The sequence below is a fragment of the Pelophylax lessonae genome, assembly GCF_965119305.1.
Source record: "Pelophylax lessonae genome assembly, chromosome: 10".
NCBI lineage: Eukaryota > Metazoa > Chordata > Amphibia > Anura > Ranidae > Pelophylax > Pelophylax lessonae.
In genome coordinates, this window is record NC_138777.1 from 31,388,140 (window position 1) to 31,412,303 (window position 24,164).

The 24,164-nt window shown below is 42.5% G+C and overlaps 1 protein-coding gene across 1 annotated transcript in view; it reads right to left on the reverse strand.

Annotated features, from left to right (window-relative positions):
• The window catches only part of LRRC4C (leucine rich repeat containing 4C), a 1,031,944-nt gene that overhangs the window by 243,083 nt on the left and 764,697 nt on the right, over window positions 1–24,164 (reverse strand). The window contains exon 6 of the mRNA XM_082269627.1: window positions 1,911–1,973. The gene's annotated coding sequence lies outside the window, so the exon portion shown is untranslated. The remainder of the gene's footprint in view (window positions 1–1,910; window positions 1,974–24,164) is intronic.

Sequence of the window (24,164 nt, forward strand, 5' to 3'; positions counted from 1 at the left end):
AATATATTGCAGAATAGGTTGATTTTGTTGCACAGCAGTATGAAACTAATTGCGGTATGACAGTTTAATGATTTTTATAACATAAGAATAAGAATGATGCATTTTAATTATATGTCATGTTTTTAGAAGCTATGCATCCCCTATTCATAAGCTAATGAACTAGTTGGACTGGTTCATGAGCTCAGGACAGGAATTGATGCTACATGAAGTAGCAGGAAGGAAAAAAGGATTTGGACACAGCCATGCGCTGAGGACACAAAGGAACTGGTAGTTCTGGAGGACTCTGAGAAACAAGGACCAGTCTAGAAGAAGACTCAATGGACTGGCTCATGAGCTAAGGACAGGAAGTAATGCTACAGGTAGTAAGGTGAAGGAAAAAGGGATTTGGATACAGCCTTGTGTTGAGGATACAAAGGAACTGGTAGTTCTAGAGGACTCTGAGAAACAAGGACCAGTCTAGAAGAAGACTCAATGGACTGGCTCATGAGCTAAGGACAGGAAGTAATGCTACAGGTAGTAAGGTGAAGGAAAAAAGGATTTGGATACAGCCTTGCGTTGAGAACACAAAGGAACTGGTAGCTCTAGAGGACTCTGAGAAACAAGGAGCAGTCTAGAAGAAGTCTCTATCCCATGAAAAAAAGCAAGTTTAGTAGCTGTTTAAGTGTAATCACACACATTGTCTATGCCCATTTGCTAGGAAGGATAGATAGCGTGTGCATGTGTGTATTAAATGCATATTTTATGATACTCTGTATGTTGTGTATTGTTTTTCCCACAAGTGAGTACAACATTTCTATTTAGTAAAGCAAATGTATGCACTGCAAATATTGTTATGCTTCCTTGCTTTTACTGCAAAGAACCTTTAAAGACACAAGACAAAACAGGTAGTCAGAAGATGGCTACTATACCATATAAGGGATGACAGTAACATGTAAGGCTCCGAGATAGGGTGGGACCAGAGCCAGTTTTAGACAAATTGGGGCTCTGGGAAAAAAATAAAGTGAGGGCCCTATGTGCGGAAATTTTTTTACTGTGTGACCAGGTGTAAAGCAAATATTAAAAGTGAGGTCTATAGGGGGGGCTTACATTTAGTGAATTGTGTACATAACAAGCCTCCCAAAGAAGAAATAAAACACCTCATGTAATCATCAGCATCACACAAGTATATCAACTCTGTTTATAGGAGCCAATTGCCCCTTTGCCCCCAACCCCAACCATGGGTGAGGCTCAGTTATAGAATTTAGTGAAAATCTGTTTCATGCATTGGAAATGCGCAATATATTCTAAGACCAGGCTGTCCAATATATTCTATGGGAATGTCCAATATATTCTAAGACCAATGAGTGCACATTATGTAGCCACAAGTAATACCACACAGTGTAAACACTGCCATGCCATGTGTAGACTGCAGCAGTAAAAAGACTGGTATGTTCGTATTGAGGCTATAATTTTATTGAACAACCTAATGAGGAGGCAGTGTTTGCTATAGCATCCGTTTTAAGCGGAATTTGTGGTTTATAAGTGACATGCCAGCTTAATAGACCTCTTGGGAACTCAACTGGGTTGACGTACTTGCAATAGTTTCTGATCCTTTTCCTGCCCTCTCTAGAAATCTGGGTCTTTCTCCCCGTCCTTGGATGACCCGATTCTTCTTGTTCTATCATTACAAAGCCTAAGATTTAGCTCAAAGGCACCAAAGCTGTTTTTCTGCTGATGGTTACTTAGTAGTCGCACACTCATAACCCAATATATAAGAATGACTGCAGTGAGTCACTGAAAGATGAATAAGAGATTTTGTAAAGCAATTGGACCGTCTAAAAACATTGAACATTTGAATAATACTGTTTAATTTAAATCCTTCAACACCATATCTTGTCATGTTTTATCACGCTATAAAAAAAATTCCTTACCTAGTGGGATCGGTTGGCGTTGTCTGTATCTGGTAATGTTTCATACAATTTATGTATCAGCTCCTGAAAACAGACAAAAAAAAAAAGAATTTACAGTTTCTGCACCCAATAAATTACTAAATAAGCATACACTTGGCTAATTTATGGACACTAGTGTTTAAGAAAAGTGAAAAATTTTCATTCCAGCCAATAAAATTCCAGTATTAAACTCATGTGTCCATAGTACCGCTCTCAGGTCCTATGCTGTATCCACTCCAGGATACCTTGGGGATTCATTCTACTTGGAAAAGATGTGAAGCTTCATAATGCTAATCCATATATCTTAAATCATTTTATTTATTCCAGCAGGGATGCTTCACCCAAGACCTCCCTCAGATGTTTTTTTTACTCCCCTACTGGGGCTTAATCAAATAATTTACCCCTAGCTGGCAGCAAAATGTGTCAGTAGGAGGTTGTGGGTAAGATTAAGGCTCGGTTTCCACTAGTGCGATTTGCTGTGCGACTTGACACATGTCAAGTCGCACAGCAAGTCATAAGCCATTGTTTTCAATGGGGCCCGTTTCCACTGCCGCGGCTTCAGTTGCGGCGACTTCAAAAGTAGATTGTGTACTACTTTTGAGCCGTCTTCAGTGCGACTTCCCTCTATATATGAGGGACAAGTCTCACTGAAGCCGCAGTTTACTTTCGCTACGAAGTCGTGCTAGAAGTAGCACCACGACTTCGTAGCCGCACTAGTGGAAACCTAGCCTTAGCCCCAGTAGGGAGCTAAATGAATAATGATGGCTGTGGGTGGGGTGTCCCAATGGTGCTTGATTAATAAAGTTGTTGTAAACTATAAGGATTAGTGGTGAGCAACTACACATCTTAACATATCTGCAAGTGCACCCATTCTTAGGTAGTACCAATTATTGTAAATTACCCCCCCCATCCCCCTTCCCTTTTTTTTATGCTGCAATCCAGTCATTTGCCCTTTTTTCGGTAGCTATCCCTTCTCTAATAAGGCTACAGTGTTTGCATAGAGAGTTAACACAGAAATAATTTTACTCCTCTCTTTCCTGGTAGCTGCCGCTCTCTTGTGTGGGCCCTCAACGTCCTTTTGTACAGTGCATGACCCCTTGCATTGTAGATGGTAAAATCAGGGAGGAGGTAGCTGAAAGACCGGCAAAGAGTACTCCCCAGTACAAAGCTCTTCCCCCAATTCATCACCAAGTATGGAGCTCCATGCCAAATCCTCTCCTTCCCACAGTACAGAGTTCTCCCCATAATACAGAGTTCTCCTCCAACCCCCCCCCCCCCAGTACAGAGCTCTCCCCCAAATTCCCCCACCCCAGTACCAAGCTCTCATCCCAATCCCCCAGTGTACAGTGTTTCCCCCAAATCATCCCCCAGTGCAGAAAAAACAACCCAATCCCCTTCTTTCCACAGTACGGAGTTATCCTGAAAATCCCTCTCCTCAGTACAGAGACCCTCCCCAAATGCCCTCCTTCCCAGAGTTCTCCTGAAAATCTCCCCACCCCAGTACAGAGCTCACCTCCAAATACCCCCCCCCAGAATAGAGCTCCTTCCAAAATCCCTCAAGTACATACCCCCCTCCCCCCACATCATTCCCCAGTACAAAGATAACCTTCCAAATCACTACAGAGTTCATCTCCAAATCCCCCCCCCAGTACAGAGTTCTCCCCCAGATCCCCCCACCCCAGTACAAAGCTCTCGCCCCCCCCTCCCACATCTCTTCCCCCAAATCATCCCCCAGTACAGAAATCCCCCCACATCCCCTCCTTCCCACAGTACAGAGTTATCCTGATAATCCCTCTCCTCAGTACAGAACTCTCCCCCAAATCCCCCTTAGAGTACAGAGCAATCCCCCAAACAAATGCCCCCCCCCCCCAGTACAAAGCTCTCCTCCTAACCCAAGTACAGAGCTCTACCCCCAAATCATCCCCAAGTACAGAGCCCCCCCCCCCCCCAATAGTACAGAGTTCTCTCTCCAACTTAGCACCTACCACCCAAAACAAACACAGAACAGTACAGGGGGAAGCAAACGGTACCAGTATGGGCATGCTCAGGATCAGCAGGGAGAGGGCGAATGACTAAGTAAGAGGTGGGACACTCATGGCCTGCCGGGTCTCACTGAGCAGGTGGAGCAGCTACCTCCCATCCTCATTGAGTTGCTAACTGACCAATAGGATGCTTAGAAGCTCCAGATAAGGGATCAGTGCCGGAGCTGCCGCTGCGCCAGTACTAAATACCGTCACGTTCCTGCTGAAAAAAAAAGCCCTGTTGTTCATTATAATCCCCTAGACCACAGGTGTCAAACACAAGGCCCGCGGGCCGAATGCGGCCCCCCCAGGCCATTTCATGTGGCCCTCGCACCTCTCCTGCAGCACCCCTCTTGTCTCTGCCCCCACATTGTCTCAGTAGTTGGCAGCAGAGGGCACAGAACTCCTTTGCCAGATCCAGTGCTTCTATGTGCAGCTGCAGAAATGCTTGACTTTGCCCCCCCCCCCCTTCTCAGCAGTCGGCAGTAGAGGGTAGAACAACTCCTATAGATCCTGCACCTCTCTGTCCATCCGCAACACCACCTTTTCTCTGCTTCCCATGGACTCAGCATTCAGCAGGCTCTGGAAGCTGACTCCGCCCTCCTCTGGTCCTCCTCCAGACCCTGTACTTTCTTCTTCCCAGATCCACCTGCATCTTCATCCTGGCAGCAGCACAAGGTAAGGGGGTGCACTGTGATGTAAGAAAGGGTGGGTGACTCATGACTTATGATGGCGGGGGGCTCTTGAAATCTCATGTAAGGGGACGTGAGGTGCTCTGGACATCTAATCTTACAGATATAACCGGCCCTTTGAGAGCAACCATAATGCTGATGTGGCCCGTGATGAAATTTAGTTTGACACCCCTGCCCTAGACTTAACATGCTTATTCGAGTTTTATAATAAACAGATCCAAGAGACCAAAAGATGAGATGTCAACCAGGGCCAGATTAACATAGGGGCTATTGGAGCTGCAGCTCCAGGCCCCTACCTTAATATAGGCCCCGGGTTGGCCATATTCACTGTTACCGCTCTTCTGTCACTTGTAAACACAGAAGTCTGGCTTCTATGCTCGCTTCCCCAGGCAGCTCCCTCAGAACCTCCCCACACAGCGCGAAGGCGGGACAAGGAGGGACAGTTGCCGATGCATGGATGTGTTTATGGGCTTCAGAGACAGCATCCCATGTTGAATTAGGCATGCATGGCTGCACCCTTCCTCCTCTGGGTGCATGCCAAGGCACGGCCCTTAAGGCCCTTCAAAATCCTCAGCACCAAGCCCATGATGCTCTTAATCCGGCCCTGATGTCAACAGTGGGATTTAGTCCTCAATATGTGGTAGTTGGTAGAGATTGTAGTTATATTATTATTTTATAGCATCGATATATTTTGAAGCACTTTCTAGAGTTAAGAAATAACCTGAGCTTGGTCCTTGACCAGAAACATCTTAAAAAATACAAAAAAAGTAACAGTATACAAAAGGAAGGGGTTAATTTTCTTCAGCTCTGTAAGGACAGAATGGTTTCTGGAGGTTTTTAGAGATATTCTGAGGCTGACTCTGATTGGGGGGAAGACTACTGCATGCAGCAAATGCCATTATTATTACTTTTCTATCTTCTGCTTTTTTTTTTTTTTTCTGCCCGAGTCTTTCTGATCTTGTATCTTTTCTGTATTATGAATCTCTTTACATTCTTTTTTTTGGACATGCTCTTAGTATTCTTCCTTGATACACCGTATACCTTGGGGAACATTCACATCTTTGTGTGGGCTCTCAACACATCTGAGCATTTGAACCCGTTTCATTTTTGGCAACCTAGCACTCTATAACGCGCTCACATCTATGCACTATAGCAGAGGTGCATTTTTTGTTACTACGTATCTGCATTGGGTTGACACTTCAAATGAATAACAACACAACAGAATATACTGTACATATACCTGTGTTGTTACTCTGTCAGCAACTAAAACCACTTGCCGACCAGGCTTTTTCTGGCGTTTTTTGTTTACAAGTTAAAATCGGTTCTTTTTGCTAGAAAATTACTTAGAACCCCAAAACATTATACATTTTTTTTTTTTAGCAGAGACCTTAGGGAATAAAATGGCAATCCTTGCAATTTTTTATGTCACATGGTATTTGCGCAGCGGTTTTGCATTTATAATTTTTTTGGGGAAAAAATACACTTTAACCGCTTGCCGACCGCCGCACGACTATATACTGCGGCGGTCAGCCCCTCACAGGCAGAGTGACGTAGGGGTACGTCACTAGCTTGTGAGGCTCTGGGGAGCGAGCGCTCCCACGCGGTCACGGACCCCCCCGCGCGTGTGACCGGCGGACCCGATGTCCGCCGGTCACTCAGCGATCGTCGGGAAAAACAACAAAAATGACAAAAATCTTTCCCTTTGTTAGTAAACGCGATAACTTTTGCGCAAACCAATCAAAATACGCTTTTTGCGATTTTTTTTACCAAACATATGTAGCATAAAACAAATTGGCCGAAAATGTTAAAAAAATTTGATTTTTACATTTTTTTTGGGGGGAATTTCATATAAAAAAATGTGAAAAATATTGTTATTTTTGCAAAATTGACGCTTTTTTTGTTTATAGCGCATGATCAAAAAATCGCACAGGTGATCAAATACCACCAAAAGAAAGCTCTGTTTGTGGGAAAAAAAGGACATCAAATTCGTTTAGGTACGGCGTCGCACGACCGCGCAATTGTCCGTTTAAATTCACGCAGTGCCGAATCGCAAAATACCCCCTGGTCTTTAAGCAGCCAAATCCTCCGGGGCTTAAGTGGTTAATGAATTAAAAGGGTATAGAGAGGAGTGGGGGCCATCAGCCACACCGGATCGGTTTCCGGGTTACCGACAGCTCCGGTAAGCTCAGGAACCACCAGGAAGCGGCGGGAGGGGGGGAGGAGAGCACCTCTCCCGCATCTGGGACCCCTTTTATCTCATATCCGGCTGCCTGCTGTAAATGAAGATATTGCTGCTGCCATAACCCCGGTATTTAACGTAAAAAATCATGACCTATATTTACAGTTAGGCGGTCGACAAGTGTCTACTTGCAGCATTTTTCCTTTCTAAATCCTTTTTTTTTTTTATTCACTTTTGAATGTCTACACAAGTAAAGGTTTTACAGGTAAATAACATGCACCATATATATTACAATAGACTAACTATACATAGTTAATGTACATTTATCCTAATGTGTAATCTTAGGGAAAAAATATTTTTAATACATATCACTGCAACGCACAAGTATGAATGTGTAAATGGGTTTCTACTGGGTGTACATGTACACAGGGAGGTGTTTTTTTTTTTCCCCTTTATTATACCATTCTACATATAAAGTGTGATAGATCGGTATTTTGTAATTTTAGAGGTTTTTTAGAAAACATGCCTTAACAAAATGGGAATACAGTAAACCCCCCTCCATTGCAGGGGTTACGTTCCGGACCCAGCCGCGAAAAGTGAAATTCCGCAAAATAGAAAAAACCCTATTAAAATGCATTGTAGGCATTTTTTTTACTGTCACTGTACGTGTAGAAGCATTTTAAGGTCTTTAAACACACTTTTAAAACAATAGAAACTCATTTAAACACATAAACGATACTAAGAGACAGAGCAAGAGCTATGGAAATCACAAAAATATTTCATTTTTAATGATTTATATAGTAAAATAACATTACAAAAAAAAAACGCGAATTACCGGGACCGCAAAAACTGAACCGCGATGTAGCTGGGGATTACTGTAAACTTGTCCAAAGGAACCGAGTGTTGCAATTGTGCGTTTGCCCCATGTAATGTAGTTGAGTGTTGTATTTATTTATTTCAAATTACAGGCATGTTGAAGAATTGATTGATCAGAGATCCAAATCTCAGAGACTTTGGCATATATAATATATTCTGACAGAGGATGCTCAGGCCAAAAGGTCCAGATTGTCTGCTTTGTCTGTTACATTTTCAAGTATTTTTTATCAGTTTAAGGATTTCAGGGGGGATATTGGTAAAGCGAAGGAGAATTGTTGTTCAATAGAATTATGATAATTTTGGGTTGAAAAAGATCATGTGTTTTTGCAGAAATTCAATCCTTTTGTACCTATCAAAGATGCTGGTAAGGTAAGCCATTATGCAAATGCATATATATATATATATGTATATATATATATATATATATATATATATATATATATATATATATATATATATATATATATATATGCACACACATACACACACACATATATATATATATATTTTTCTTTTCTTTTATATATATGTAAAAAAAAAAAAACATTTTTGCAGACTTGCAGTACTGGTACATGTACATGAGATGACACAATTCTTCTTATTAAAAAGGAATATTCCTAATGTTTATTTGTGCTACTTTTGAAAAAAATGTGGATATAATTAAAATCAAGACATTTTGCCATGGTTCAATATTAATATCAGAGATGTTTACAGTAAAGCATTATTAGCATGTATACAAATCATATAACTTGTATTGCATAGTTAGATCCATAGGGTCAACGCGTTTATCATTTATAGCTTCCTCAGGACGATATCTTGGTATACCAGATTTTTTAGACGTATTAATGGTGGGTTTTCATTGCTATTTCTGTAGCCATTGGGGATATTTTCCATTACTTCCTGTGTGGTCACAGATGGAAATTAGCAAAATATCTCCAGTAGTGGCACAGGCAGAATATATTTTAAGCAGAGTGGTTTAAACTAGGGATCGACCGCTTATCGGCAAAGCCCTGATATATCGGAATCGGCCCCGGAGGTGACCGATATTGCCGATATTTCGGGAAAATGCTTGTACCGGAGTGATGCCTGCAGCTAGAGGCATCAACCGGGTACCGGCGTCCATAGCTGACGGTCGGCTGTCTTGTAATGACAACCGATGTGGCTGAGAAGGGACATTCCCCCAACTCCCGCCGCATTCTGCGGCTCGCCCAAGTCTCCTGTCCCACCGGGAGACCCGGGCATCCTACCTGCACGGCCGCCGAAGACCCGATCAAAGTCGCATTCGGCTCTGATCGGGTCTCCATGTAAAAAACCCGGAAGTGATATCATGACATCACTTCCGGGTACTCTGCGCCAAATTAAAAAAAATGCGAGCATTCAAAACAGCCAAACTTGGCGTTTTGAATGCTTTTAAGTGCAGAGGAGGGGTTTGGGGTCTTTTAGACCCCCAGATCCCTCCACAAGAGTACCTGTGACAAAAAATTGTTTTTAAATGTCGGCCGATACTGATATCCAATGACCAAAATAGTATCCGCAATAAAAAAACAATATCGGTCGATCACTAGTTTAAACCTTTGCCGACTATTTATCATTGGATGTACAAGGAGAAAAGCACTTAAAAAAGAACATATAGGGGGAGATTTACTAAAACTGGAGAACACAGAATCTGGTGCAGCTGTGTATAGTAACCAATCAGCTTCCAGGATTTATTGTCAAAGCTTAAGCCCCGTACACACGTACCGATCGTCGGCCGAACGATCGGCCGTCTTTTGTCCAGGGCTGTCGTGTCTGTTGAAAAGTGCAAAAGACTGCACACAAATTTTGTCGGCCAACAACAGCCTTCCACTTTATAAAACTCTGGTCCGACCGCATCTGGAATATTCCGTACAGTTCTGGTCGCCAGTCCTCAGGAGGGATGTGTTGGAGCTGGAGAGAGTCCAGAGAAGGGCAACTAAACTAATTAGGGGATTGGAGGACCTTGACTATGAAGAGCGTCTACAATCGCTCGATTTATTCTCCCTGGAGAAGAGACGTCTGAGGGGGGACATGATAGCAATTTATAAATATCTTAATGGGGATCCCAGCTTAGAAAAAAAGCTGTTCATTCGAAGGGATTGCATGAGGACTCGAGGGCATACAATGCGATTAGAGGAGAAGCGTTTTAACCTCAGGCAACGCGGGGGGTTCTTTACTGTTAGGGCAACAAGATTGTGGAATTCTCTACCACAAGAGGTGGTTTCTGCGGGTAGTATGGTGGCTTTCAAAAGACTCTTAGACTTACATCTCAAGGGTCAGAACATTCAGGGGTATGTGAGATGATTACAGCCACACACACCTACACAGGTTGAACTGGATGGACTATTGTCTTTATTCAACCTCACCTACTATGTAACTATGTAACAGCCGACTGCAGAAGTGATGTCATGTGATGGTTAACTTTCCTTTTTTCTTTTCTGAGCCTGCCCAGTCTTGCAAATCTGCTGTCTGTCGGCCGAATTCTGTACTGACTGGCGAACAATCGGCCGTTCTGGTGTTGGCATACAAAAATTTTCATGCTTGCAGATTCTGTTCGGCCGAAAGTGCGCTGTCGGCTGTCGGAAGCATCATACTAACAAGCCGAAAATCGACCGATCGTTCGGCGGCCGAATATTTTCGGCCGACAATCGGTACGTGTGTACGGGGCTTTAATTGAACAAGCTGAAGATAGAAGCTGATTGGTAACCATGCACAGCTGCCCCAGATTCTGTGTGCTCCAGTTTTAGTAAGCCTTCTCTATAAAGTTCAGATTTAATTTTATGCAAAAAAAGCTACAGATTGGTGTGTAAGCGATAAAGAATACCAAATGTAAACTCATTAGTTTGTATTTGTATATAATTGATATTTGTATTATATGTATTTATTGCAATTTATTATCTTCCCCAACCCCCCCCCCCCCCCCAAAGGGATCAAATAATCTTCACCTGCACACCACCCTTGTACACAAATAAAGTTATTTTGGATCCATGGTTGTCATAATATAGAACATAATACAGAACATCATTTCACCAACCTTTTTGTATAATGTAAAAAAATACTTATTATTGGGAAATCACCTTGAAGAAATTAACTTCACATTAGAAGTCCTATTCACATCAGAGGTTCCCTCGTCACATCAGAGTGCCCCCTTCACATTAGATACCCCCAATTACGTCAAAGGTCCCCCATGATATCAGAAGTCCTCCCATCACTACAGAGTCCCCCATAACCTCAGAGACCCCCAATCACATCGGAACATCCCCATTACCACAGAGCCCCCTCCTATAACACAATCCTCCATAACAGAGCACCCCAATCACACAGTCGCCTCCCCCCTTAACATCAAAACCCTACCTTTTTGCCCCAGAAATGCTGGGGGCAGCCGCTTTCACTGGATGAGAGTCATGCATTGCCATGGTGCGGGTGAGCACCAAAGCAACAACTAATGTCATGTGTCCTGGGCCGGGGGTGTTAAACTCAATTTCCGCACAGCAGAATTATGGTCGCCCTCAAAGCCCTAGTTGTATCTGTAAGACTAAATGGCCAGAGCACTCCACCCTCCCTTATATCAGATGTCAAGAGCCCCCCCCTACTCAAAAGTCAAGAGTCCCCCACCCTCCCTTACATCATAGTATACCCCCCCTTATCATGTGGTGCTGCTGGAAAGAAGCTAGGGGCGGAATTGGGAGGCAGAAAGTTCAGGGTCTGGAGGAGGAATGGAGAAGGGCTGGAGACAGCTGCCGGGGGGCCTGCAGAATGCTGAGACCAAGGGAGGCAGAGATAAGGGAGTGCTATGGCTGCACAGAGAAATGTAGGATCTGGCGGAGGAGTTCGCTCCTCTCCGCTGCCGACAGCTGAGACAAGGTAGGGGGGAGATAACGGGGGGAGGGGGGGGGGGGTGCCGCAGTTGCAAGAGAGGTCTGAGTGCCACATGAAATTGCCTAGCGGCCCATGGGCCTTGTGTTTGACACATGTGCACTAAAGCATCATTGGTTGTTAAGGTGCTGGAGGCCGGCCTACCCACACTATGGAAGCTCCTGATGCTGATCCATGGCAAACTAAGCCCTGTGGAGCCCAGACAGCACCCTGGTTGAGAAACAATGTTATAGAATGCCTGGCGGTAGCCGGGCTTTGGCCACAGTATACCAACAGATACTCGATCTAGTCTCTCATTGGATGTTCCCCACTATAGTACAGGCTGGCTTTTTCTATCCTAACTGGAGCTCCTAAAACCCTGGATTCACTTTATTATCTGTTGGTCCAACAGTACCTTTCTGTGCCTACTGTCCAATACTCTCCATATTTCCATTCCCCTACTGTACACGATGGTGGTTCCCCAGCCGGCTGAGTTTCCTGATGCCCCTATGCCCACCTCCAGGCTGTGTTACATGGATTCCTTTTGATCCACCACATGAATTCAATGTTGCTCTACTTTGCCATATTGGGTCCTGAGAAAGCTGTGTAATTGGCAAAACATTGACCTGGCAGACCTGGTTTACTGGAAACACACAGTTCTTACACCTATGCTATCTGGCATTAAACCATACATCTAGTAGACTTCCGGCACCAAGAGTTGTTATGTGGATTATCTAAAGGCTTTTATGCCTTTGCTTTCATAATTCTATTTTAAGATTTGTGAATAAAGATATATTTAATTATAACTATGTTTAGTCTCCTATACTAAGCCTGTAAAGTCCGGTTACCTAGGCAGAATCTAGTTAATGCCAGTCCCTGCCCTTCTTGCAATGAAATAGAACCATGACAGAGAGAGAGATTTTTTCTCATTTCCTGTTTTGTCAAACATATGCAGCTTTTTTTTTTTTTTTTTTATATATATAAAAAAACTAAACAAAGAAACTAAAAAAAATAAAAATATATAAATATATATATATATATATATATATATATATATATATATATATATATATATATATATATATATATATACAGTATATATATATATATATATATGTGCGGGACTTTTTTTTCTCAGAGAATAGGTGTAGGTAGTCCCCTCTTCTGAGTCACCCCTTGTCTCCACTCCCTACCCACCTCCGAGCGCTGTCCTTTGGTTCCACCCTCTGCCCACCTCCCAGTACCCCCTCCCCCCCTTTTTTGAGAATACAGAACCAAGTATCATGTTGTGGTTCTAGGTAATTTCTATGGAATTTGTTAATGATAACTAGAAAAGCAGTAAAATAGATCCCCTGGAATCAGCAACAATAGACCCCCCCCCCAACGATAGATCCCTCCAGCAGCAATAAATCTTCCCTTGCAACAATAGAAAAAACAGTCAAATAGATCTCCTGCAATCAGCAACAATAGTCCCCCAGCAACAATAAATCCTCCCCTGCAACAATCGCCCCCTCCCCTAATAAATCATCCCCTGCAACAATAGTCCCCCCCCAACAACAAAAGCCCCCCCAGGAACAATAGTTCCCCCAAGCAACAATAAATCCTCCACTGCAACAATAGTCTCCCCCCCCCCAACAACAATAGCCCCCTACCACAATAAATCCTCCCCTGCAACAATAGTCTCCCCCCCCCAACAACAATAGCCCCCCAGCAACAATAAATCCTCCCCTGCAACAATTGCCCCCTCCCCTAATAAATCATCCCCTGCAACAATAGTCCGCCCCCCAACAACAATAGCCCCCCCCCCAGGAACAATAGTTCCCCCAAGCAACAATAAATCCTCCACTGCAAAAAAAGCCCCCTCCCACAATAAATCCTCCCCTGCAACAATAGTCCCCCCCCCAACAACAATAGCCCCCCAGCAACAATAAATCCTCCCCTGAAACAAACGCCCCCTTCCCCAATAAATCCTTCCCTGCAACAATAGTCCCCCCCCCCCAACAACAATAGTCCCCCAGCAACAATAGTTCCCCCAAGCAACAATAAATCCTCCACTGCAAAAAAAGCCCCACCCACAACAAAATGCCCACCAGCAACAATAGATCCCCCAGCAGCCAGCATCAATAGGCCCTTCAGCTCACCCCACTGGCCCCAGCACCCCTTTGCCATTGCATGCATTCAGTCTGGAGGTTCTGGAACTGCGTTCCCCCGTGTTCCCACTGAAAAAATGCCCTGTATATGTGTATATATATATATATATATATATATTTTTTTTTTTTTTAAATATTTATTGGCTTGAAAAGATACGAGCTTAGAAGCCCTTTAATGAAACCTGCAAAGCAAGAATGTCCCCCGCTGGGATCTGAAGTTCCTCCACAGCTAGAGACCGTAGGTTGGCCAAATCTGCTTTATATTACTGCACACCAAGTTCCCAGGAGAGGATAATCTACTCATTGCAATGGCACGGTAGGGCTTAGGTGTAAGTCATGGGTTGAAGAGAGGGAAGCTCCACCAGATAATAAGAAGAGGAAATTAGATACTTTATGTCAATCACATATACTGCAAGGAGAGAAGGTCGCGTGGTCGGTGTGATTTACAGTAGAACAAGCTGCAGTGTAGCTAACTGAGCAGTGACAGAATACCGCTTAACCCAAGCAGATGATGGCGGCGAATGCGTCGCTCACCAGAACAAAGGGGAGAAAAGGTTTATTTAATGTAAACTGTAAATTAAAAGTCTGGTCCTAGGATACTGAATACGGGGATGAGCTGTAATGATCTACTGAGCTCAAACCTTTATGTACAGATATCCCGTGCAGAGAGAGGTGTATAGGCAGGGATTACTGGCCTTCTTCTGACAATGCTAGAAGCATGGCTCTCAAATATTAGTTATACTCATAGAACTGTAGGATATTACATGGACCCTATTTGTTTCTTCACACACATAGAGCTTTCCTTTGGTGGTATTTATTCACAGCTGTTTTTTTTTTTTTTTTGCTAAAAAAATTAAAAAGTCCAAAAAGTTTGAAAAAAAAAAAAGTTTTTCTTAGTTTCAGTCAGCCAATAATTTAAATAAGTATTTTTTCTCCTACACTGATGTGTGCTGATGAGGCTGCACTGATGGGCACTGATGAGGAGGCACTGAAGGGCACTGATGGGGTGGCACTGGCGAGGAGGCACTAATAGGCAGCACTGATAGGCGGGACTGATATGCAGCACTGACTAGTACTGATAGGCGGGACTGATGGCCATTGATAGGTGGCACTGATGGGTGGCACTGATAGGTGGCACTGATGGAAACTCATGGGTGACACTGATGGGCAGGCACTGATGGACACTGATGATTAAGCACTGAAGGGCACTGATGGGGTGGCACTGATGAGGGGGCACTAATAGGCAGCATTGGTGGAAACTGATAGGTGGCTCTGATATGCAGCACTGATGAGTACTGATAGGTGGCACCGATCGCCACTGATAGGTGGCACTGATGGGCGGCACTGATATGCAGCACTGATGAGTACTGATAGGCGGCACTGATGGCCACTGATAGGTGGTACTGATGGGCGGCACTGATAGGTCGCACTGATGGGCAGGCACTGATGGGCACTGAAAGGCAGCACTGATTGGCATAACTTATGGGCACCGATATGTACAGTGTTGCATGACTGCGCAATTGTGAGTTAAATTAAAGCAGTGCCATATAGCAAAAAATGACCTGATCATGAAGAGGGAAGGGGGAAAGGGGGGGGGGGGGTAAGCCCCATTTCATACTTAATCTGACTTTAAAATTCAGATTTTAGAGCAGCAGGACAGGGCGACTTCGGGTGCGACTTGGCTGACGCCTGTGCAACTTCATGCACAGATGTCTATGCAAGTCGCACCTGAAATTGCAAAAAAAAAAATAGTGCATGAACTGCAACGCAAAGTTGGCATTGCGCCGATTTGAAGAGTTCCATTGCCGACAATAGGGTGCGGCTTGTCATGTGCTCTGGACCTGTCAAATCGCATGACAAGTCACAAAGGTGTGAACGGGGTTCTAAATCTTCCAGAGGTCAAGTGGATAATAACAACAACAACATTATTATTATTATTCACTAAATTATGAATTATATTATTGATATGAATAAAAAATAATATTATTATTATTATTATCATCGTTATTATTAATATTATTATTAATAGCTACTTGCAATGCTAGCAACATAAGAATTAAACATAGTTAATGTTGATTGAGAAAGCATAATTCCACTTTAAGTGTTAGCTGGAGTTCAGGTGTAATCAGGTCAATTCCATCTAAATCTGCTAGGACGCCTGTAGGGTACACACTATGAGAAAATCAGAAAAAAATATTCCATATGAGGTACGATCGTTCGATTTTTGTATAGTGTGTACAAAACTTTCGACATCCGATTCACACTTTCCAAATGAACATTTTCCCAAACAGATAACTCCACAATCTCTCTCATACATGAACAGAACTAACAATTTTCATTTTACTACTTAACCGGTTCCCGACAACCCGCTGCCTTTTTACAGCGGCAGGGTGGCTCTCCTGCGCAAACCGACATAGACCTACGTGCGGGAAGCTAGGGGGCCTCCCCCACTCTGCAGCGGGGAAGCCGATGCATGGGGCAGGCGGCTCCAATTGCCACCTGACACCCGCGATCGTTCCCCGCTGAGAGAGAAGGACGGGCAGCTGTTGTAAACACAGCTGACCGTTCTTCTCCCTGGAATGATCACAGAGCATATGTGATCCTTCTATATAGGAACACAGGTCTCTATGGTCATTTTACAAGTCACGCCCCCCCCCCACAGTTAGAATCACTCCCCTAGGCTCACATCTAACCCATTGATCACCCACATCATTAACCTCTTCCCTGGCAGTGTCATTATTACAGTAACAGTGCATATTTTTAGCACTGATTACTGTAGTAATGTCAGAAAGCAAATTGGCCTAAAATGTTAAAACATTTTAATTTTTTTTTTTTTTTTGAGAATGTTATATATCAGAATGTGAAAAATATATTTATTTTTGTTTTTTCAAAATTGTCGCTCTTTTTTTGTTTATAGTGCAAAAAATAAAAATCGCACAGGTGATCAAATACCACCAAAAGAAAGCTCTATTTGTGTAAAAAAAGGTCATCAATTTTATCTGGGTACAGCATCGCACGACCACACAATTGTCCGTTAAAGTAATGCAGTGCAATTTTTGCGATACGGCACTGCGTTACTTTAACCTTCCTAGCGGTATTCCCGAGCGTGACTCGGGGTTAGATTTTAGTGCCAAAAGCGGTAACCCCGAGCCACACTCGGGGTACCGCTAGGAAGGATCGCAGCGAAGAATGCGGGCGGTGTGCGGCGGCGGAGCTTCCTCCCGATCGTCTGCGAGCCCCGGCTTCCGTCTCCGGCGACGTGACATTCGCAGGGGGGTGGAACCGGCGGCAAATTCAAATGTAAAACACACCAAACACACTGATACCATTCAAAATAAAATAAAATCACATTACATTGCCCCCCCCAGTGCCCTTTCCTGCAGTTTTACTGTACTTTTTATGTAAATATATGTATATATATATATATATATATATATATATATATATATATATATATATATATATACGTAATTCTTGTGAATGAGCAGCCCAAACCAACTGTATACATTATATATATATATATATATATATATATATATATACATAATGTATAATATATATAGTAATATATATAGTATATATATAGTAATATATATAGTAAATGTATACAGTTGGTTTGGGCTGCTCATTCACAAGAATTACATGCAAAATAATGGTACCGCTTTCAGCACCTAAAATCCAAAAGAATCATACCGCCAGGGAGGTTAACGGACAATTGCGTGGTCGTGGGACACTGTACCTAATTAAATGTATATCCTTTTTTCCCCACAAATAGAGCTTTTTTTTTTTGGTGGTATTTGATCACCCCTGCATTTTTTATTTTTTGCGTTATGAACAAAAAACAAAAAAAAAAAAAACGACAATTTTGCAAAAAAAAAAAAAAAAAAACAACAATATTTTTACTTTCTGCTATAAAACATTCCCCCAAAAAACATTGAAAAATATCAAATTTTCTCATGAATTTAGGCCAATGTGTATTCTGTTACATATTTTTGGTAAAAAAAAAATCCCAATAAGCGTATATTTATCATTTTGTGTGCATAGGTTATAGCGCCTAAAAACTATGGGATATTTTTTAATTTTTTTTTTGTATATTTTGTTACTAGTAATGGCAGTGATCAGCGACTTATAGCGGGACTGCGATATTGTGGCAGACATTTGGACACTAACTGACACTTTTGACACGTTTTGGGGGCCAGTTACGCTAATACAGTGTTCAGTGCTAAAAATCTGCACTGTCACTCTATGCATTAAGATAAATGGAACTTCTGCTTTAAGACCTCCTGACCCCCTGACATGCCACATTTGGCTCCCGCCGGCTGCATCGCTGGATAGTGGGACAGGTGAGTGTGTGTTTATTAAAAGTCAGATGATACACTTTTTGTAGCTGCTGACTTTTAACCTCCCTGGCGGTATGATTCTTTTGGATTTTAGGTGCTGAAAGCGGTACCATTATTTTAGGTGCTGAAAGCATGTAATTCTTGTGAATGAGCAGCCCAAACCAACTGTATACATTTATTATACATATTATATATATATATATGTATGTATACATATATTATGTATACATATATTATATATATATTATATATATATATATATAATGTATACAGTTGGTTTGGGCTGCTCATTCACAAGAATTACGTGTATATATATATATATATATACGTGTATATATATATATATATATATATATATATATATATATATATATATATATATATATATATATATATATATATATATATATATATATATATATATATATATATATAATATGTGTGTGTGTATATATATATATATATATATATATGTATATGTGTATATATATATACGTATATATATATACTGTATATATATGTATATATACATATATTTACATAAAAAGTACAGTAAAACTGCAGGAAAGGGCACTGGGGGGTAATGTAATGTGATTTTATTTTATTTTGAACAATATCAGTGTGTTTGGTGCATTTTACATTCGAATTTGCCGCCGGTTCCACCCCCCGGCGGACGTCACGTCGCCGGAGACGGAAGCCGGGGCTCGCAGACGATCGGGAGAGAGCTCCGCCGCCGCACACCGCTCGCAGTCTTCGCTGGATCCCGGAGAAAAGGTAAGTAAAACCTCCTCCAGCATCCAGCGATCTTCTTAGCGCTACCCCGAGTGTGACTCGGGGTTACCGCTTTTGGCACTAAAATCTTACCCCGAGTCACACTCGGGAATACCGCTAGGAAGGTTAATAAACACAAAAAACACTTTAAGCGGTTAATATAATGAAAGATAAAAAAAGAAAAAAAAAAACCCAGTGGTGATTAAATACCACCAAAAGAAAACTATTTGTGTGAAAAAAAAAAGTGATAAAAATGTAATGTGGGTACAATGTTGCATGACCGCGCCAGTTATCATAGCGCAGTGCTGAATAGCAAAAAATGCCCTGGTCATGAAGGGGGTAAAACCTTTTAGGAGTGGTTAATAGCGATTTAACCATCATCTCCTATTTCTCAAGGAACAATAAGGTTCATTTGTGTAACAGACCCCCCCCTCTCCATATTTGAATTACATAATTTATAGTGAAATCTTTACATATTAGTGATGCATGGTTGGAGTTTAAAACAATTACCCTTTAGGTGTATGAACTAGACGAATGCTGCGGAGTCATTTAGCCCCCAGGTATCTGAACAGAAGTTTGGTGCATAAACTCAGATTCAGCAGAAGACATGGCTGTATGGGAAATACGGTTCCTGCACTAAGTCGTGCATATATAGCAAAAAACAAATTGGCCTAAAATGTTAAAAAAAAATTGATGTTTACATTTTATTTTGAGAATGTCATATAGCAGAATGTGAAAAATATTATTTTTTCAAAATTGTCGCTCTTTTTTTTGTTTATAGCACAAAAAATAAAAATCGCACAGGTGATCAAATACCACCAAAAAAAAAAGCTCTATTTGTGGGGGAAAAAAAGAATGTCAATTGTCCATTAAAGTAATGCAGTGCCGAATCGTAAAATAGAGCCTGGTCATTGAGCAGCCAAATCCTTTGGGGCTAAAGTGGTTAAGGGGGTAAAACTTTCCGGAGCTAAAGTGGTTAATGTGCAGTAATAACCAATCAATAGAGCTTTGATTATTAGTCCTAAATGACCAAAATCAGCAAAAATTATTCTGCTCATTTTTCGCGGAGGTTTCCCTTAGCTGTTTTTGGTGCTGTGTGTGCGTGTATTCATTTTTTTTTTTTTATATTATTAAATTCATATATGTTTAAAGAGAATCCAAGCAAGACTATGTAAATGTGAATTGTCTTTTTATTGAGTCGGTGATCTCTCTGAGTATAATTACATTCGTATTACTTTCCTATTATCCCGAGCAAACCACCTCAAATATGACAATGTAATTACAGGGGGCTGCACTGGCTGAGAGAGCACAGAGAGCTGGACTGACTGACTGCATTAAAGTCTATTACATCTCATAGACCCACTACGTCTCATAGACCGACTACATCTCATAAACCGACTACGTCTCATAGACCGACTACGTCTCATAGACCGACTACATCTCATAAACCGACTACGTCTCATAGACCGACTACGTCTCATAGACCGACTACGTCTCATAGACCGACTACATCTCATAGACCGACTACGTCTCATAGACCGAATACATCTCACAGACCGACTACATCTAAAAGTCCGACTACATCTCATAGACCCACTACATCTCATAGACCGACTACATCTCATAGACCGATTACACCTCTTAGACCGACTACATCTCATAGACCGACTACATCTCATAGACCGACTACCTCTCATAGACCGACTACATCTAAAAGTCCGACTACATCTCATAGACCCACTACATCTCATAGACCGGCTACGTCTCATAGACCGACTACGTCTCATAGGCCGACTATATCTCATAGACCGACTACATCTCATAGACCGACTATATCTCATAGACCGACTATGTCTCATAGACCGACTACATCTCATAGACCGACTACGTCTCATAGACCGGCTACGTCTCATAGACCGACTACGTCTCATAAACCGACTACGTCTCATAGACCGACTACATCTCATAGACCGACTACATCTCATAGACCGACTATGTCTCATAGACCGACTACATCTCATAGACCGACTACGTCTCATAGACCGACTACGTCTCATAGACCGACTACATCTCATAGACCGACTACGTCTCATAGACCGGCTACGTCTCATAGACCGACTACGTCTCATAAACCGACTACGTCTCATAAACCGACTACATCTCATAGACCGACTACATCTCATAGACCGACTACATCTCATAGACCGACTACGTCTCATAGACCGACTACGTCTTATAGACCGACTACGTCTCATAGACCGACTATGTCTCATAGACCGACTACGTCTCATAGACCGACTACATCTCATAGATCGACTACATCTAATAGACCGACTACATCTCATAGACCGACTACATCTCATAGATCGACTACATCTCATAGATCGACTACATCTCATAGACCGACTACGTCTCATAGACCGACTACATCTCATAGTTCGACTACATCTCATAGACCGACTACATCTCATAGACCGACTACATCTCATAGACCGACTACATTTCATAGACCGAACTTCTGACTGTCTCTGCTTTCAGTCACCAGTAGAGAATGGAAGAAGGGTTCATGGGCAGGCAGGGCTGTGCTGTGGGACAGAGCTGTGCAAATCACAGGACTGGATTGACAGAAATATAAATCATTTGGTAGATAAGACAGCTTTCATATATGTACTTAAAGTAAAACTAGAAGCAAATCTTTTTTTCATTTTGGTACAGTAATGGGGGGTTATAACTAGGTTTGCAACGATACATATAATGGTGCGGATACTAGGCATTTGCACGAAAAACGTACCTACGGGCGTTTCTAACTGTGGGGGGGCGTGGCTTGTGAAATGATCATAGAGACCTGTGATCTATATAGAAGGATCACAGGGGCTCCGTGATCATTCCAGGGAGAAGAATGGTCAGCTGTGTTTACAACAGCTGACCATTCTTCTCTCTCAGCGGGAAGCGATCACGGGTGTCAGGCGGCAATCGGAGCCGCCTGCCCGCTGCATCGGCTTCCCCACTGATGAGCGGGGGCGGAAGTGCGCCACTGGCAGTGCATGCTCGCCCCCTAGATCCCTGCGCACGACCAATGTATACCTACGGCGGTTTGGGCAGGAACGGCTGCCTGCCGCAGTATAACTGCGTCGGGCGGTTGTAAAGTGGTTAAAGGTGTAAAAATATTAATGCACAAAGCAAACAAACAAATACGTTTTAAATATCAATAGTTTATAAAATAGAAGTGAACAAAAAAAAAATCAGCAGGAGAATAATAAGTTAATTAAGGCTGTTTATAGTAAATTAAGGGTTAATAGGGGTTAAACAGAGAAACATTTAATAAAAAATGAAAATACTTATTTGTCATTCCTTTTACTTGACAGGTTGCTTTAAATTGACTGCATTTGCAGATCGAAAGTTTATCCCTTTGATCTGTAGGTAAATAACAGAAAGATACAAAAAGAAACAATTTTTCATTTTCTCTTTGTCTTTCAGCAGCTGAGCAATGTTGTTGATAAACATTGGCTGCTAATTATAACCCCTGTTGGTTTCTTTTGCCATATGTGTCCCATTAGGGACAGAGCTGGCTTAAGACATTGCGCTGCCTGGGTCCAAGAATGAAATGCTGCCCCCCCACAAAAAAAGAAAATAAAAACTTACACCCACCAAAAGGCCCCCACATCCATTATTTTAAATAAATAAAAAAAATTAGAAAATATTATATATCCTGTTATCTTCTTCCATGACTCACCACCCGACCGGTCCACCAAACACCCACTGTCTGTCCCCAGTCCTCCTGTCATTCCTGTGTCTGCCACGCCCCCCACCCTAGAAGATCCAGCCTGCCCTGCGTGAGATGGAGTGCGCTGATGTCTGATGTCATTGTGAACACCACAATCCCGCGAGGGATGTTCCCCAGAGGAGACGCTCTGCCCCCTCATATTTATCAGTTTGCGCTAGGGACGGCAGTATGAGATGGGGAATTGCTGCCCGCAAATGCACCGCAAACTGATGACCCACAAAACTGCTGGAAGTAAAACCTTGGGAGTCAGTTTGCTGCCCCTCTCCAAGTGCTGCCTGGGTCCAATGGACAAAGCGGGACCCTAGTAGGGCCGGCCCTGATTAGGGAGATTTACTTTCACTTCCTGTATCATAAAACAGCAAAACAGGAAGTGAGAGGAAATCCCTCCAAAGTAAAGGAATCCCTGGTTATCACCAGAACTGATGTCTGCATTGGAAGATTCCCCCTCTAATCTTCTTCTGGGTACAACCCAAAATTTGGAATTTACCTTCTTCCCATTCAGTAACACACCAGTATGCCGCTGGATAGGAAGAGTGATATCTCTGTCTGAATGTCTGTATATACATTCAGCACCACGGACAGCACACTCTATACTAACATAGTAAAACCACTAGACGGAAGAATTCCCCCCCTTCGTGACCAGGCCATTTTTTGCGATCTGGCATTGCGTTATTTTAACTGACTATTGCGAAGTCATGCAATGCTGTAGATAAATTAAATTTACAGTATCTCACAAAAGTAAGTACACCCCTCACATTTTTGTAAATATTTTATTTTATCTTTTCATGTGACAACACTGAGTGCCGGTTCACACTTGTGCGGTTTGCGAGATTGCATGTAATTCGGAGTGCACTGCTCCTTCCTTACTTGCGATCTCGTGTGCGGATGCGAGTTCAGCCATACACTCTGTATGGCTGAATTCGCAGTGCATCCGCAGCAAACTCACACATGAGGCTTTTTTTGAGCCGCATCAGAATCGGATCGCACAGTGGTTCACACTTGTGCGATCCGATTCTGTGCGAACTTGCAGATCGCACTGTGATATGAGATCGCAACTGGGGGTGTCGTTAACTTTTAATTGACACCCCCTGCGTATCGCATATGGCAGTGTGAACTGCCAGATGTGTGGATGCGATGCGGGAACACGCTGCATATTCGCAGCGTTCCCGCATCGCACAAGTGTGAACCAGCACTGAAGAAATTACACTTTGCTACAATGTAAAGTAGTGAGTATACAGCTTGTATAACAGTGTAAATTTGCTGTCCCCTCAAAATACCTCAACACACAGCCATTAATGTCTAAACCGCTGGCAATAAAAGTGAGTACACCCCTGAGGGGAAAATGTCCAAATTGGGCCCAATTAGCCATTTTCCCTCCCTGGTGTCATGTGACTCATTAGTGTTACAAGGTCTCAGGTGTGAATGGGGAGCAGGTGTGTTAAATTTGGTGTTATCACTATCACTCTCTCATACTGGTCACTGGAAGTTCAACATGGCACCTCATGGAAAATAACTCTATGAGGATCTGAAAAAAAAGAATTGTTGCTCTGCAG